Source organism: Lagenorhynchus albirostris, chromosome 2, assembly GCF_949774975.1.
Source record: "Lagenorhynchus albirostris chromosome 2, mLagAlb1.1, whole genome shotgun sequence".
Taxonomy (NCBI): Eukaryota; Metazoa; Chordata; class Mammalia; order Artiodactyla; family Delphinidae; genus Lagenorhynchus; species Lagenorhynchus albirostris.
This window is the reverse complement of record NC_083096.1, coordinates 22,029,433-22,045,759: the sequence shown is the minus strand read 5'-3', so window position 1 is coordinate 22,045,759 and position 16,327 is coordinate 22,029,433. Positions and strand designations below refer to the sequence as shown.

General features: G+C 42.9%; 1 pseudogene; it reads left to right on the top strand.

Moving 5' to 3' along the window:
* Window positions 1–501: 501 nt before the first annotated feature.
* Window positions 502–1,219, top strand: LOC132515699 (enhancer of rudimentary homolog; annotated as a pseudogene).
* The last annotated feature ends 15,108 nt before the right edge of the window (window positions 1,220–16,327 follow it).

The window sequence follows — 16,327 nt, the reverse complement described above, 5'->3', positions numbered from 1 at the left end:
CCCAGCTCCTCATTGAGCGTCCTGGCCCCTCTACTAAGTATGCCCCTCAGGAGGATACGAAGACACCCCTATAGAACTCAGGTCTCTTTCCCTGATGAACCCGAAGTCCTCAGGGTACCAGCCATGCCCAGGGCTGTGGCCGAGTGGCAACCAGAAGCAGTGTGGAAGGACAGCCTCTTATCCGACAGTGGGTTGTACTGTTCCTTGGCCCCCAAGGGATGCTGATGGCTCCCAGACATTGACAAAGTCTTTCGGTGACACTAATCTCTCAGCTTCTGGCCCAGACCTCCTCTAGCTCACTAGCTCCCAATTCAGAGCCCTTGCAAGTTTTGTCTCATCGCCTAGGCCTCAGTCATGTGCCGCATTCAGGCTACAAAGAGGCCAGGACAATTGTCTGGACCTCTCCCCTCACACTGTGAAAGTCTTAAATACACAGAGAGGACTCAGAAGTTAGAAGGTCCAGAGCGGAGTTGGCGACGGCGGCAGCGAGAGTTTGGCGCGATGTCTCACACCATTTTGCTGGTACAGCCTACCAAGAGGCCAGAAGCAGAACTTATGCTGACTATGAATCTGTGAATGAATGCATGGAAGGTGTTTTGTAAAATGTATGAACACCTGAAGAGAATGAATCCCAACAGCCCCTCTATCACATGTGATATCAGTCAGTTACTTGACGTCGTGGATGACCTGGCCGACCTCAGCTGCCTTGTTTACCGAGCTGATACCCAGACATACCAGCCTTATAACAAAGACTGGAGTAAAGAGAAGATCTACGTGCTCCTTCGTCGACAGGCCCAACAGGCCGGGAAATAGTTGAGTTTGGAAGCGTTAGGGGGATGGGGGTGGGCTTGGAACACAGGTGTGTACAGTGTGCTGTAGTAGAAGTTTTGTATTATAGTAATCCTGTTTCCATTTTGGTACACTCTAGCCAGGATTGAGTGTATTAGATGAAATAGGATCTTGTTCAATCTGAAACCCCCTTTGCCCCCTTCTCTCCACTCCTTTTTTTTTTTTTTACTTAAACATTTTTATGATGATTTAGGTGGAAGTTGGTTTTTGTCAGTTAATGTTGTTTCCAGTCCTTCAGACTGTTCGTATCTGCTTTATAACATTCACTGTACTAACCCTTCTTCAAACCAGGGTGGGGGTGGTGACGCGGTTTAGTTATGTCCTCAAGACAAAGTCTTACTGAGAAACAAATAAATGTCCTTTAGTTAAAAAAAAAAAGTTAGAAGGTCCAAACAATTAAAATGGCAAACGTCCACTGGGATGCCGTGTAGCCCCTCCGCTATCACTCTCACCCCCAGCTCTTTCACCAGATCCTCTTTGCTCCTTTGGAAAAAACAAAGAAGCAAACAAAGAAAAATTTTAAAACCCTCTTTGCATATTAAATGATGCAGTTCAATATTTGGGAGGAGGGAGAATCCCACACACCAGAGGACTCGAAGTTCCAGCTTTAGTTATGACAGAAAACCCCGCCATGCTGAGGATAATGGACGTAATCATTGAGGAGGTCATAATTCATCGAGAAGGACAGGGATGGAAGCCCAAGGAAAGACAAGGAAGGTGCAGAGAATGAGGGGCCGAGGCCTTGAGGCTTAGAGTAGACACTCTCTACAGATCAGTTCCTCAAACTTGTAAAGGAAAGACTTCATGCTCTGAAGTCAAACAGAATCAAGGTTCAAATTCTGGTTCCACCACACTCTGAACATGTACAAGTTACAGTCTCTCTGAGCCTAAGTTTCTTCATTTGCAAAATAATAAAACAGAAAATTGCTGAACACTTTAAATAAGATAACGCCTGTAAAGTGGCTTGGAGAGTGTCGCTTAATAAATATTCCCCTTCCCTCTTCCCTCTGGGGAATTGAGATAAATAAGATTTCCATCTGTGCAGTAAGCTAGTTTGTATATTTCTTGTGTGACTTTACATATTGACAACTGGTTTATTAAAGTATCTTTTAACTATTGCTGTGAAAAAGCATCTATAATTACTTTTAATAAGAATTTTAAATGAAATTATTTATTTAAAGAAGAGCTTTTCTTCTAAGTGGAAATTTTAGATTAAAAGTTATAAAAAGAGTAGTCAATAGTTGCTAATTTAGTACATTGTAATATGATTTCTGGGCTTACAGGGAGAGGGTAGATTAACTGTTGAAAGCACAACACTACTGTGTGTCCGCCACTCTGCTGGATGCTTTGTATTTAAGCTTTATAACAACCCTATAAGAAAGTCGTCTCATAGATATAGGAACCTGAGGCATTTAAGTAATTTAGCCAAAGTCACAAAAGAGAAGTTCGTCTGAATATGACGCGCATCGTCAAGAGTTTAGCTGAGTTACTCCATGGTGTTGCTGCCTCTGCCTCCATTTTCTTCAGCAGGGCCTTAAGGGAACACTAGGCCGCTCATGCAGGCCTGTGCCCTAGAGCGCAGCCCGCAGGGTCCCAAGCAAATGTAAGTTCCTGATGTGACTTCCCAACAGCCCTTGTGACCAACAGTCTCCCCTGCTTCCCAGCTCCTGCTCCTTTATGTGCCCCTTAGATAACTCCACCCTCACCCCAGTGGAGCTTACCAAAACCCTGCTCTTTTGGTCCGAATTGACCAATCTGGCCCTAGCCCAGGAACTCCAAAGCCCTGTACACACAGATCCTAATAGAGGCAGGTGCTCCAGGTCCTGCCTTTCTCTCTACCTCTGCCTTGACCTCCCCATGTAGTCCCTTGAAATGTGGCTGGTACCTCCTTCAACCCGTGAGGACTAAACCTCTATCTCAATTTCTCCTGTGGTCTGTTTTCAACCGAACTCAGCTCACTCTCCAGCACCACACACCCCACTTACCAAATGCTAATTTGACAAAGTACTATCACACATACTCAGGGTACTTCCACCAACCCACTTTTGCTCACTTAGACCATCGACACCAAGCAAAAACAGTAATAGGTGTGTCCAATGGCCAAGCATTCACTAAGAGCTCAGTGACAACTGATAGGTTGTCTTCTCACAGCCCCATAGATTTAGCCAACAAGGAGACAATGAGCCCAGATAGACTTAGATGCTTTATTACTCACAGCACAGCAGCGTAAGTTTCCTATTTGCATGGGTTCCTTACTCCCCAAGTCCCATGGGGGCGACGCAGAGGTGGGCACACGTGAATACCATGCACAGAGTGGGCGTCTGACGCTGAGGAACCCTGAGCTGCCTCATCCCCCCCACCCGCTCAAGACAGGATCTTTGTTACCTTGCAATGTAAATAAATCTTCCCTGAGAAGGGAAGACACAGATCTTTATCTTTACCGTCTTGGACCCTCTCCATGGAGGGAAACATTCTCTCTCTCTTTACTATCCTGGAATGTAAGTAAATCTGAGTAAATTGGCTGTTAATGCCTAGATGTGAAGACTGTGAGAGATTTGTAGAGAATTGTCTCCCATCCCCCCCAAAAGTAATAGGATGTCAACGCACCACTGTTTTTTGTTTGAGTTTTTCCTTCATTTATGAAACAAATATCAACTCATTGATTCACTCATTCAAAACTGATTCACATATTACTAAGTGATTCTTATATGTACAGGTAGGCATGCTGGTTGCTGAGCATAAAACCAAAAGTAAGACAAATACAGTCCTTACCTTCTTGGGGCCAACATTTTGATTTTGGCCCTAGATCTGTTTCCACAGCAATCTTTGTCAGCTGATGCCCACATGGGCTGACCCAGAAAATCCAGCTGTCTCTGAAAGTAGGCCTGGGCAGTCCAACAATTCACAAAATCTTTTCATAACTGCTAAATGAACCTACATATAGACTCATCACCAAGGCAGGGAACTGAATGTCAGGGCATACTGAGGTTCTAACACACATTCACTAAGTTTTATGAGTGAGTAGATGGTGTCATTGTTGATGGTGAGGAGATCCAGGTACAAAGGACTGAAAAGACAAGATGAGCAATCATTTTCTCCTTGAAATATAGATAACCTTAGACATAAAAATTCTTCAATTTCCATAATAATTACTAGTTCATTTGTTTGTTAGATAATATTCCATTTTTTGTTGTATTGAAATTAATGTATGCTTATTGTTAAAAAAAAGCACTAAAAACATGCAAAAAGTGTAAAGGAATGAGTAGTCATGCAACATGATGCAACCTAAATAAAACTATTTCAACTTACTGGAGTAGTATTTTTCTGGTCGACTCAAATTCACATACCCACACATCTGCGGGGATTTTGTTTGTCTTTCTTTTCCTGAATTGGAGTCCTAGAGTTTAGTTTACTCCTTTTTTTCACTTAACACTTACAATAATATTCTTCCAAAACAATTTGAATAGCTTCACATTAGTTCATCATATAGATAAGCATTACTTTATTCAACCAGCGCCCCCACGGTTGTACCTTACCTTGATGATCAGCAGCTTTTTTTTTTTTCTTTTTAATTTGGCTGTGTTGGGTCTTAGTTGCGGCACGTGGGATCTGTCATTGTGGTGCGCGGCCTTCTCTCTAGTAGTGGTGCGCAGGCTCCAGAGCACCCGGGCTCAGTAGTTGCAGCACATGGGCTCTCTAGTTGAGGTGCATGGGCTCAGTATTTGTGGCACCCGGGCTTAGTTGCCCTGCGGCATGTGGGATCTTAGTTCCCCAACCCGGGATTGAAGCTGCGTCACCTGCATTAGCAGGCGGATTCTTAACTGCTGGACCACCAGGGAAGTCCTGATCAGCAGCTTTTTAAATACATATTCCCCACATCTCTCTGTTTATTTCATTGGGATTGATTGCCAATAGTAAGATGATTAAATTAAAGGGTGCGCCCATTATTGCTGAACTGCCCTCCGGAAACACCGTGCTATTATACATTCTACACCGGATTGTTTTGTCAAACTCTCAGCTTTTGAGGGGAGGCGGATGATAGAAGTGTGAGGAGGAGGAAAGGGAAAAGGATGCAGGAAAAGACAGATTCTGAGGCAGACAGCAGTCAGATGTTTGTACATCTGGAAGCTTGTCCCTCCCCAAGTGCACTAGGTGAAGGCGCTGATCCATTTCCCCAAATATGGTTCCAAGAATAGACTCTGGTTGACCAGCGCTTCTGGATTCTTGCCCTGTGGTCCCCATCAGAGTCCTCAAGGATTCTCATAATAGATGAGGTCATTGACAAGTCAAGTCTTCAGTCTTAGAACTTCAGAGGATTCCTCTCCCTTTTCAGAAATTTTCATGGCAGAGAGATGTCACAGCCTCCGTCATGTTGCCCAAGACTAACTCTTTAAATAGTATTCAGATGACAAAATTAAGTTTTCAGAGCGTCTTTGTTTTTCCTTCCCTAAATGTGTAGATTTTAATTTCAAAAATATTCCGTACTCACTTTAAAAAAATTGGAAAATGAAGAAAATAATACTAGAAAATAGATAATGCATAGTCTTCATAAGCACAGTCATTGTTAACATTTCAGTATTTTTTCTGCCAGGCTGTTATTCATATTTTTTCCTTTTATAAAATTGTAATCGTACTCAGCTTTTTTCCACTGAACATTGCCATGAGCATTTTTTATTTTTTAAAGAAGATGTTGGGGGTAGGAGTTTATTCGTTTATTTATTTATTTTTGCTGTGTTGGGTCTTCGTTTCTGTGCGAGGGCTTTCTCTAGTTGTGGCAAGCGGGGGCCACTCTTCATCGCGGTGTGCGGGCCTCTCACTATCGCGGCCTCTCTTGCTGCGGAGTACAGGCTCCAGACGCGCAGGCTCGGTATTTGTGGCTCACGGGCCCAGTTGCTCCGCGGCATGTGCGATCCTCCCAGACCAGGGCTCGAACCCGTTTCCCCTGCATTAGCAGGCAGATTCTCAACCACTGCGCCACCAGGGAAGCCCGCCATGAGCATTTTGCCATGATATTACATAACCGACATAAACATTCATTTTAATGGATGCAAGATATTCCAGTGAGAACATGAACCATAATTTATGTAGCCATTTCCTGTGGGAAGACATTTAGGATATTTCTGACTATAAATAATCCATGTAGACACTTTTGTGTATAAAGCTAATTTCATAGTTAACTTTGCTCTGAGATATTTTAGATACAAAATAGTCATAATGGCTAATAAAAATGATTACTTATTGAGCACTAACTATCTCCAGAAATTTTACTTGCATTACTCCTATTCTCAATGGCTTTTTCAGGTAAATAGTAATATCCCCATCTCAGACATTAATTTATTCTAAGATGTAAACCTAAACCTAGATCCTTCTGTTTCAAAATCCCTTTCCTTCCATCCAAACATACTGGTACTTTATTATAGCAAAGAGTGTAAATATTTTTAAGAATCTTGACACACACCATGTCCTACTACTTCTGCCATCTTTTCTCCAACATGGAAATTTTTAATTTTCATGGATCTGTTTATGTTTGTTTGCATGATTGTTGGACCTAGAATGGTTTTAGAAGTTTATACTGTGTTAGTCTGTCCCTCTATTCTAAGCTTGGCAAGTTGGTAAGTATCTTTTCTATTTCTTCTATAGTTTAAATTTCTTATATTTAATGCCTTATTCCATCAAAAGTTCAGTTTAGGATGTGGTATGAGAAGAATTTTCTCTCAAATTCCTAACCACTTAAACTAATTCCATTTATTGCAAATATTCTCTTTCCTGTTAAAAGAGATTAGATTCTTGTATGTAATAGAATGTGTTTCTTGGAACTTCCCTGGTGACACAGTGGTTAAGAATCTGCCTGCCAGTGCAGGGAACAAGGATTCAAGCTCTGGTCCAGGAAGATCCCACATACTGTGGAGCAACTAAGCCCATGCACCACAACTACTGAGCCTGCGCTCTAGAGCCCGCAAGCCACAGCTACTGAGCCCGCACACCACAACTACTGAAGCCTGCATACTCTAGGGCCCCCATGCCACAACTACTGAGCCCACCTACTGCAACTACTGAAGCCCGTGTGCCTAGAGCCTGTGCTCCACAAGAGAAGCCACCATAATGAGAAGCCCACGCACTGCAACGAAGTGTAGCCCCCACTCGCCACGACTAGAGAAAAGCCCGCGCGCAGCAATGAAGACCCAAGGCAGCAAAAAAAAAAAAAAAAAAAAAAGACTGTGTTTCTTTGCTTTCTCCTTTCATTTTGCTGTGTGCCAGACACTGTACTAGGTCTTGGGGATACAGTCGTAGAAGATAGCAGATTCACTAAACGCCAGGTCTTAGTTGTGGCATGCGGGATCTTTAGTTGCAGCATGAGGACTTCTTAGTTGTGGCATGCATGCGGGATCTAGTTCCCCAACCAGGGATCAAACCCGGGTCCCCTGCATTGGGAGTGTGGAGTCTTACCCACGAGGGAAGTCCCATTCCTGGACTTTTGTATAGTTTGGTCTGATAAGTTTGATTGAAGGATAGAGCCAAATATAATTTGAAAAGTGAAATTACTCTTGGCCATAACCTTGGGGTCTAGCAGTTACCTGCAAAAGCCTTGACTTGCTGAGTTGCCCATTTCATTGGCCACTCATTCATGAATATTTATTGAGTACCCTTATGTGTCCTGCACTGAGCTAGAGTGTCTTAAAATATAGGTTTTATTATTACTCAGGTATGGTGAGGCCAACAGATCAGGAGATGACTGCCATTGAAAAGATAGTCTGTTACTTCACAGTTCCCAAGAGGAGGGAACCAGCCATGCCACAAAGGGCCACAGAGGAAGCACCAAGGTCAGTTAGCAGGCAGAGGGAGAGGGAGGAAAACATGGGCGAGAGACTTTATTGTGGTTTTTGTGGGAAGGAACAGGTAAGGCATGGTAAGTAGGCTTAGGGTTGGCTAATTTGAATCATTTCAGTGGGCTCTGGGGTGTAGGGCCTATCTCTAGTTGTCTGGTACCTGGCCCTGGGTGATTAGGGCAGAGGGGTATGATCCAGGGTTTAATTGTTCAGTAAGAGCCCAAATGGTTGTGGTATATGAGCTTAGATTGGTTGGTTGGCATTAGAAACATGCAGGTGAACCTTTTACTATCTCTAGGAACTAGTTAGCCCAGGGAGAGGCAGTCTCTCCAGGATCAGCAAGTTCCCAAAATAGAAAAACACAAGAAAATACAGAAAATAAAAAGACATGATTAATGCACAGAAGTTACAATGAGAAAGAGAGATATGGTAAGCCATGAGAAGGGTCAGAGAAAGAATTTCATGGAGATACTGGGAAACCCTTCCTGATAGTTCATTAATATCCCTCAGTAGGGACAGCAACAGGCAAGGCTGTTGAGTCCTTGAGTTAACAGAAAAAACATCATATGGCTAACACATGGCTAACCTCTGGGGGGAGTGAAAATCTTTCAGTCCTCTGATTTTACTCTTCCCTGAAATGGGCCAAAAGTAAAGAGGGATCCAGGGATTGAGCTGGAAACTTCTTCTTTCACAGACAGGGGAATGAGAAAGATGCTGTAAATCTCATAGTTTAATTTTTTCTTTATGACTCTTCTCATCAATGCAGCAATATCTTCACAGTCACATTCTGTCACATGCTGGAGGAGGAACTCCTGTTGAGACAGGTCTACAGGCCTGGACGGGACAGGCACTCTCCTAACGACTGGCCCTTCTTCGGATGGTTTTGGGGACCCTCTATCTCTTGTCTCCTTTGTGACTCAGGGTGGGGTGGGTGATGGGGTGTGAACCTATTACTCAGGATGATTTCTGGAGTCTGAAGAAGTCAGTTTAGGTCCATTCTCTTTTAGGGCTGACAGAAAATTGTTCTTGCTATATCATTTGATCGCATAGACCAGGAGAGTTCAGCACAAAATTCCAGAAAACACAGTTCAGTAAACTAAAGTGTTTGTTAGTGAAGAATGGGGCCCAGATGCCCAATTTTGGGGTTTAAAATAAGAAATCTAACCAAGTCTTAAGTTTTATTCATTTTTACATCCATTCATGTGGAAGAAGAGAGTGTCAGTGATCTTTTGGTTAATCAAAGAAAATTCACAAGCATTTACATCTTTCAGAAAACAGAAATATCAAAGTAAACATTCTCCCATTACCAGGGTAACTAATTATTCAGTAACAACCACTAAGGATTGCAGGGTTGTTTGTATATTTTGGAAATTAAGCCCTTGTCAGTTGTGTTGTTTGCAAATATTTTCTCCTAGTCCACAGATTGTCTTTTCATTTTGTTTATGGTTTCCTTTGCTGTGCAAAAGCCTGTAAGTTTGATTAGGTCCTATTTGTTTATGTTTGCTTTTATTTCTACTGCCTTGGGAGACTGACCTAAGAAACATTGGTATGATGCATGTCAGAGAATGATTTGCCTATGTTCTCTTCTAGGAGTTTTATGATGTTATGTCTTATATTTAAGTCTTGAAGCCATTTTGAGTTTATTTTTGTGTATGGTGTGGGAGTGTGTTCTAACTTCATCAATTTACATTCAGCTGTCCAGCTTTCTCAACACCACTTGCTGAAGAGACTGTTTTTTCCTCCATTGTATATTCTTGCCTACTTTGTCAAAGATTAATTGACCATAGGTATGTGGGTTTATTTCTGGGCTCTCTATTTTGTTCCATTGATCCATATATCTGTTTTTGTGCCAATACCATGCTGTTTTGATCACTATAGCTTTGTAGTATTGTCTGAAGTTGGGAGGGTTATGCCTCCTACTTTGTTCTTTTTCCTCAGGATTGCTTTGACAATTCTGGGTCTTTTATGGTTCCATATAACTTTTAGGATTATTCATTCTAGTTTTGTGCAAAAATGTCATGGGTACTTTTATAGGGATTGCATTAAATCTGTAGATTGCTTTGGGTAGTATGACCATTTTACCAATATTAATTCTTCCAATCCAAGAGCATGGGATACACAAACAGCTCATACAACTCAATAACAACAACAACAACAAAAAAGCCCCAATCGAAAAATGGGCAGAAGACCTAAATAGACATTTCTCCAAAGAAGACATACAGATGGGCAGCAGGCACATGAAAAGATGCTCAACATCACTAATTATTAGAGGAATGCAAATCAAAACTACAATGAGGTACCACCTCACACTGGTCAGAATGGCCATCAGTAAAAAATCTGCAAATAACAAATGCTGGGGAGGGTGTGGAGAAAAGAGAACTCTCCTGTACTGTTGGTGAGAATGTAAATTGGTGCAGCCACTATGGAAAACAGTATGAAGTTTCCTCAAAAAGGTAAAAGTAGAGTTGCCATATGATCCAGCAATCCCACTGCTGGGCATATATCTGGACAAAAGTATGATTTGAAGATACATGCACCCCAATGCTCACAACAGCACTATTTACTATAGCCAAGACATGGAAGCAACCTAAATGTCCACTGACAGATGAATGGATAAAGAAGATGTGGCATGTATGTGTGTGTGTGTGTGTATATATATATATAATGGAATATCTATATCTATATCTATACATACACACAATGGAATATTACTCAGCCATAAAAAAGAATGAAATTATGCTATTTGTAACAACATAGATGGACCTAGAAATTATCATACTAAGTGAAGTAAGTCAGACAAAGACAAATATCATATGATGATATCACTTATATGTGGAATCTAAAATATGACACAACTGAACTTATCACAAAACAGGAAACAGACTCATGGACATGGAGAACAGACTTGTGGTTGCCACGAGGGGTGGGGGGAGGGATAAATTAGGAGTTTGGGATTAACAGATACACACCACTATATATAAAAGAGATAAACAACAAAGTCCTACTGTATAGCACAGGGAACTATATTCAATATCCTGTAATACACCACAATGGAAAACAATATGAAAAAGAATGTATATGTGTATATATATGTATATACATATATATAAATATACATGTATAACTGAATCACTTTGCTCTACAATGGAAACTAACCCAACATGGTAAATCAACTATAATTCAATAAAAAATAGATTTAAAAAACAGAATGGGGGGGGGGCTTCCCTGGTGGCACAGTGGTTGAGAGTCCGCCTGCCGATGCAGGGGACACGGGTTCGTGCCCCAGTCCGGGAGGATCCCACATGCCGCAGAGCGGCTGGGCCCGTGAGCCATGGTCGCTGAGCTTGCGCGTCCGGAGCCTGTGCTCCTCAACGGGAGAGGCCACAACAGTGAGAGGCCCGCGTACCGCAAAAAAAAAAAAAAAACAAAAAAAAAAACAGAATGGGGAATTGGTTAAATAAATAATGGTTAATCATTTATTGGTTAAATAAATGATTAACCTAAAAAAAATTGCAGGGTTTTTTCCTTACAAGTCTTCTTTGCCGTTTGCAAGAATTGTTTTATGATGCAGAATAGTATTAATAAAACAGAGAACTTTTTATCTTGTGAGATTGTTTTCATCAGCAGTTGAAAAGGGGCACAGTTCCAAGACTAAGCAACATAATTCCACTTTTTAGCACATAGGAAAAAATAATAGATTGAGAATCTGAGTACTTACAGTATGGAAAGGAGAGGGTAGCCTAGGAATATTAACAAATATATTACAGGGCATGAGAAGTTTTTCAGCTATGCACTTAAAAGCAATTCCAATTTTTACTGATGTTCTTAAAGAATATCCCAGAGGATATAGCTCTAAACCATCGCAACGTGTCTTAAAATACTTTCTTTTTCTTCCCTCTCAATCTTGCTTCTACACCTTGTTGATTAAAGCCTCTCTCTCCATTTCATTTCCCGCTCGCTGCCAACCCTCCCCGATAACCCATCCAAGTGACTCTTGAGTCTTTTGGTTCCCCTCCTCCCCCCAGCTCCTGGATCTATTTTTTCTCTCTCTCACTAGATATTTGCTTCCTCTCTGATGGAAAAGCTCTGGCCTCTCCCAGTAGATGCTCCAGCCCAGGCACTGAGCTGACAACTTCAAACTTCCCCTTAGAGGGAGAGAGGGGGGAAGATTCAATGATTCTCTTTCTTTCACAGTCAGGGGGATGGGAAAGATACTGTAAATCCCACAATTTAGTTTTTTTCTTTGTGACTCTTATCACCAGTGTAGTAGTATCTTCAGGGTGTAGGTCAAGAAAGGGTGTAGGTCTAGAAAAAATGGCCCACAGAACCCAATTGTCATGCTTTTAGTCCAGACCTGGGACCCTCGGGTGTGATGGGTGAAGGTGCTGGGAGAGGGGAGAGGAAAGCTGTCAGTTTCCAGGGGGACTTTTTCAAATTCCACATCTCCATGGAAATTCTGAGCCCTTTCAGCTAAGAATCACCTTGACTTCTGCTGCATTCAGTTCATCAGTAAATCTTGTCGACTTGACTTCAGAAAAAGCCCAGAATCTAACCACTTCTTAACACCTTTGCTGCCACCACTCTAGTCTAAGCCAGGACCAACTCCCACTTGATGATTGCAGGAGCAAACCTGTATTCATTTCCCATTGCCACTGTAAAAGTTTATCACAAACTCAGTGACTGAAAACAACACCAATTTATTATCTTACAGTTCTGGAGGTCAGAAGTCCAAAATGGATCTCAGTGGTCTAAAATCAAGATGTCAGTAAGGCTGCTTTCCCTCTGGAAGCTCTAGGGGAGAATCCGCATCCTTGCCTTTTCTAGCTCCTACAGGCCACCTGCGTTGTTTGCCTCATGGTCAAGTCTTTCTCACACTGCATCATTCTCTCACTCTCCTGACTCCCTTTTTCACTTATAAGGACACTTGTGATTACAGTGGTTCAACCTGGATAATCCAGGATGATCTCCCCATCTCAAGATCCACTGATTAGCAATCGTAATTCTATCTGCAACCTAATTCTCCTTGCCATGTAAAATAAGATATCCACAGCTTCCAGAATTAGAATGTGGACATATTTGGGAGGATCTTATTCTGCTTACCACATCTCTAACTCATCTCACAGCTTCCACTTTTGCCTCACTTCAATCTGTTCTCCACACAGCAGCCAGAGTGATCCCATTAAGCTATTTATCACATCACTTTGCTCTGCTCCCACTTCATAATCCCAACATCCCTCAACACCACCAAGGTTCTTATCAGCTCTATTAATATATTTGCTAATATTGAATGTTCCTATCATTTCTGGCATTGACCCTACTGCCTTGTGGAGAGTAGGACTGCATTCTGTGTGCTCATGTTTCATTTAGAATGTCTTTGCCTGTGTTCAGGTTGGTCTTTCGCTTTCTGTGTTCTCTTCCTTTGGTTTTGCTTTGGAGACTAGACGGAGGGCTATGCATCTTCTGTAGCTCGGAGAAATTGAAATAGCGCAGAAATCATATGTTCCTTAAAAATTTGAAAACATTCCATGCCTTTTAATTTTTTTAATTTAATGGAGCTTAAAATGATTAAGTATAACAAACATTAAGCAGTAAGGTGACAAAGTCTCACAGAGCAAGCTTTTCAAAAATACATGTAGTTTATTGCCTTTCTCCTTCCCATTCTGTTTATCCACTTATTCTAACCGAAATAGAAAAGAAAAACTTTGATTACGGTGCTCCTTTCTAACCCATGTCCAGCCCTATCTTAGAATCTAAATCCTGAGGTCCTCACACTGCCAGAGTTTTAAGCTGGCTCGGCGTCCAAATGCCCCGCACTTGTTGACCAGTTAGCTGACCCATTTCACAGGCGGCCTGTTCTCCCTGGTTAGACTGAGGGAGTTAATTGAAGAGAAGGCCTGGAGTCACTTCCTAGGACTCTGGAGTGGCTGGGAAACACTGCACCGGTCCTTTCCCCCACCAGGAGTCCCCTACATGCACCCTCTGACAGGCCAGAATGAAAATGGAATTGGCTCTAATTCTCCCGACACACGTTAAGACAGTTCAGGCCGCTACGATAATATACCATAGGTTGGTGGCTTAACAACAGACATTTCTCTTTTTTTTTTCGGTACTCGGGCCTCTCACTGTTGTGGCCTCTCCCGTTGCGGGGCACAGGCTCCGGACGCATAGGCTCAACGGCCATGGCTCACGGGCCCAGCCACTCCGCGGCATATGGGATCTTCCTGGACCGGGGCACGAACCCGCGTCCCCTACTTCGGCAGGCGGACTCTCAAGCACTGCGCCACCAGGGAAGCCCAACAACAGACATTTCTTCATCCCAGTTTAGAGGTCAGGAAGTCCCAAATCAAGGGACTGCAAGGTTGATTTCTGGTTGAGAGTGCTCTTCCTTGCTTGTCAGCTGCTGCCTTCTTGCTGTGTGCTCAGTGGCAGAGAGAGGAAGGAGCTATCTGGTCTCTTCTTATAAGAACACTAATTCCTCAAGATCTCATTGAAACCCATTTATCTGTCAAAGGCCCCAAGTCCTAATACCATCACATTGTGGGTTAGAGCTTGAGCATATGAATCTGGGGGGACATAATTCAGTCTACAGCAGACAGCTATCTCTAGGCAGAAGGAGGTCATTTTCCACTTCGGTCTAATAAAAGAATCAAATATTGTCATCCCCCTCTCCCCCACAAGCCTCTTTTATTTTAATTAAAAGCTACTGATGAGTTTGCATCCTGTTATTCTTCTGAACATTGCTTCAGCCAGTTTTTACAATCCATCTCTACAAGAAAACCCGTCAGAAACCGCTCTCAGGAAGGGCCTGAACCCATTACAAGAGGGAGTCCCGTGTTAAATATGTAAACATGATTTTAGAATTGAGACTGCAAGTTCACTCTGTATCTCAGAGTAAGCCTCTGCTGCCCTGAAGAGTTGATGGGAACAGTTCTGGAAGGCTTGACTGCCAAATAAGCCGAGGGTCTTTGCTGATTTGCTAAACCACATCATGGCTGTGAGTACCAGGCTTGCTTGTGTTTCAGATGTCCCAAGACTAGGAGAGAATTAGCTACACGTACTGTTTCCATGCATTCTCCAGTGCTGCCTACAGAGGGTGGGTCATCCCTACCACAGTGCGAAGGGAAGCATTCCAGTCCCCGCCCCCCGCCCTGACCCTGCATTCAGCACCGCAGCCTCAGAGGTGTATCAACCACACAAGAGGAAAGACACTCAACACAGTGCTCCCAGATGGTCAGAGTGGCACGGACATTCATAGCAATGACCAGTGGCATAGGACTGCCCTGTTATGTAGCTCAATATTTTTCCTCTCTCTTTTGACATCTTAAATCAATTAGAGAAGTTACTACATATCATAAAGGGATGGGAATAACCAAAAGCCACACAAGACCATTAGCTTCATTCGGTTACAGTGACAGCCTGTGTAAGACCCGATCCCCAGCCCCAGGCAACGTACAGTAGAGTTAGGGAAACAAGAAAAACACAACAGGAGGTTATCCATACAAGTAAAAACACCACAGGAGATTATCCATACAAGTAAAAACACAACAGGAGATTATCCATATAAGTATTTAACATATCATACACCTGGCACATAATGTGGATTCAGAGAGCATCAGCTGTTGGTATCATTACAGTTGTTATTGTTAAGATGAGGCTATTGTTAGAAGCATGAGAACAATGTTGAGAAACACTTGTATCCTCACTGCTTCCATTTTCACCTTGTAAGGGGGCCAGGAGGACTGACAATGAACCAGTGCTGTATGGTCTCCAGGGACAGTTATACGCTCTGAGCTGTCCGGAGTATAAAGAGGCAGAAGTGGGGACCAAGCCAAGACCTGAAGAAATGCCAAGAGTCAGGGCCAGGGGAGCCAGAGCCAAAACCCAAATCCAAATGCTGCTGGTGAGCAGGAGACGAAGCTGCAAGTCAGGAGCCTGGTAGAACCAGAGCAGAAAAGAAGCCCGTTTGAAGCAAATCAAGGAGGATCCTGGGAGGTTGTTCGAAAGGATGCTGGAATAGCCACAGTGCACCCTGACGGGCTGCTGGCCACGGCCATGTCTAACCATCAGAAAGCTAATAAACTCTACTGTAAACAATACTATGTAGGTCACTGGTTCCCAGCATGGGGGCCTGAGGTCGAGAAGCAGCGGCATCACCTAGGAACTTGCTAGAAATGCAATGCTCAGCCCCCACCCCAGACCTGCTGAATATGAAACCTTAAGGGTGGACCCCAGCATTTGCAATGAGGAACTGCAGTAAGACACACTTTTAAAATCAGCATTTCTCTGCCTTTAGCTGTACCCTAAAATCACCTGAGCAACCCAGCCTACATCAATTACATCAAAATCTTTGCGGGACAGAGCCATGGGGCATTTGGCTGTTTTTTTTAAAATGCCCTGGGCAATTCCGGTGCTGGAAAACCACTAGCTTCAAAAACCTTCCTAAGGAGAAATCCCTTTATAAATGAAGGGTATTAATATATCGTCATTGTTACCCGGGCTGGAAACAGTGGAGAGACCACACGTTCCAATTTTATCGGCCCTCTTCTCGGGGTTTCATGCAGCCTTAAATGAGATAGCTCATTGGAAGGACCTTTAACATTAACTGGTTGGAGTTAGGGAGGCTTTCTTCCCTCCTGCCCAACAGATTACTC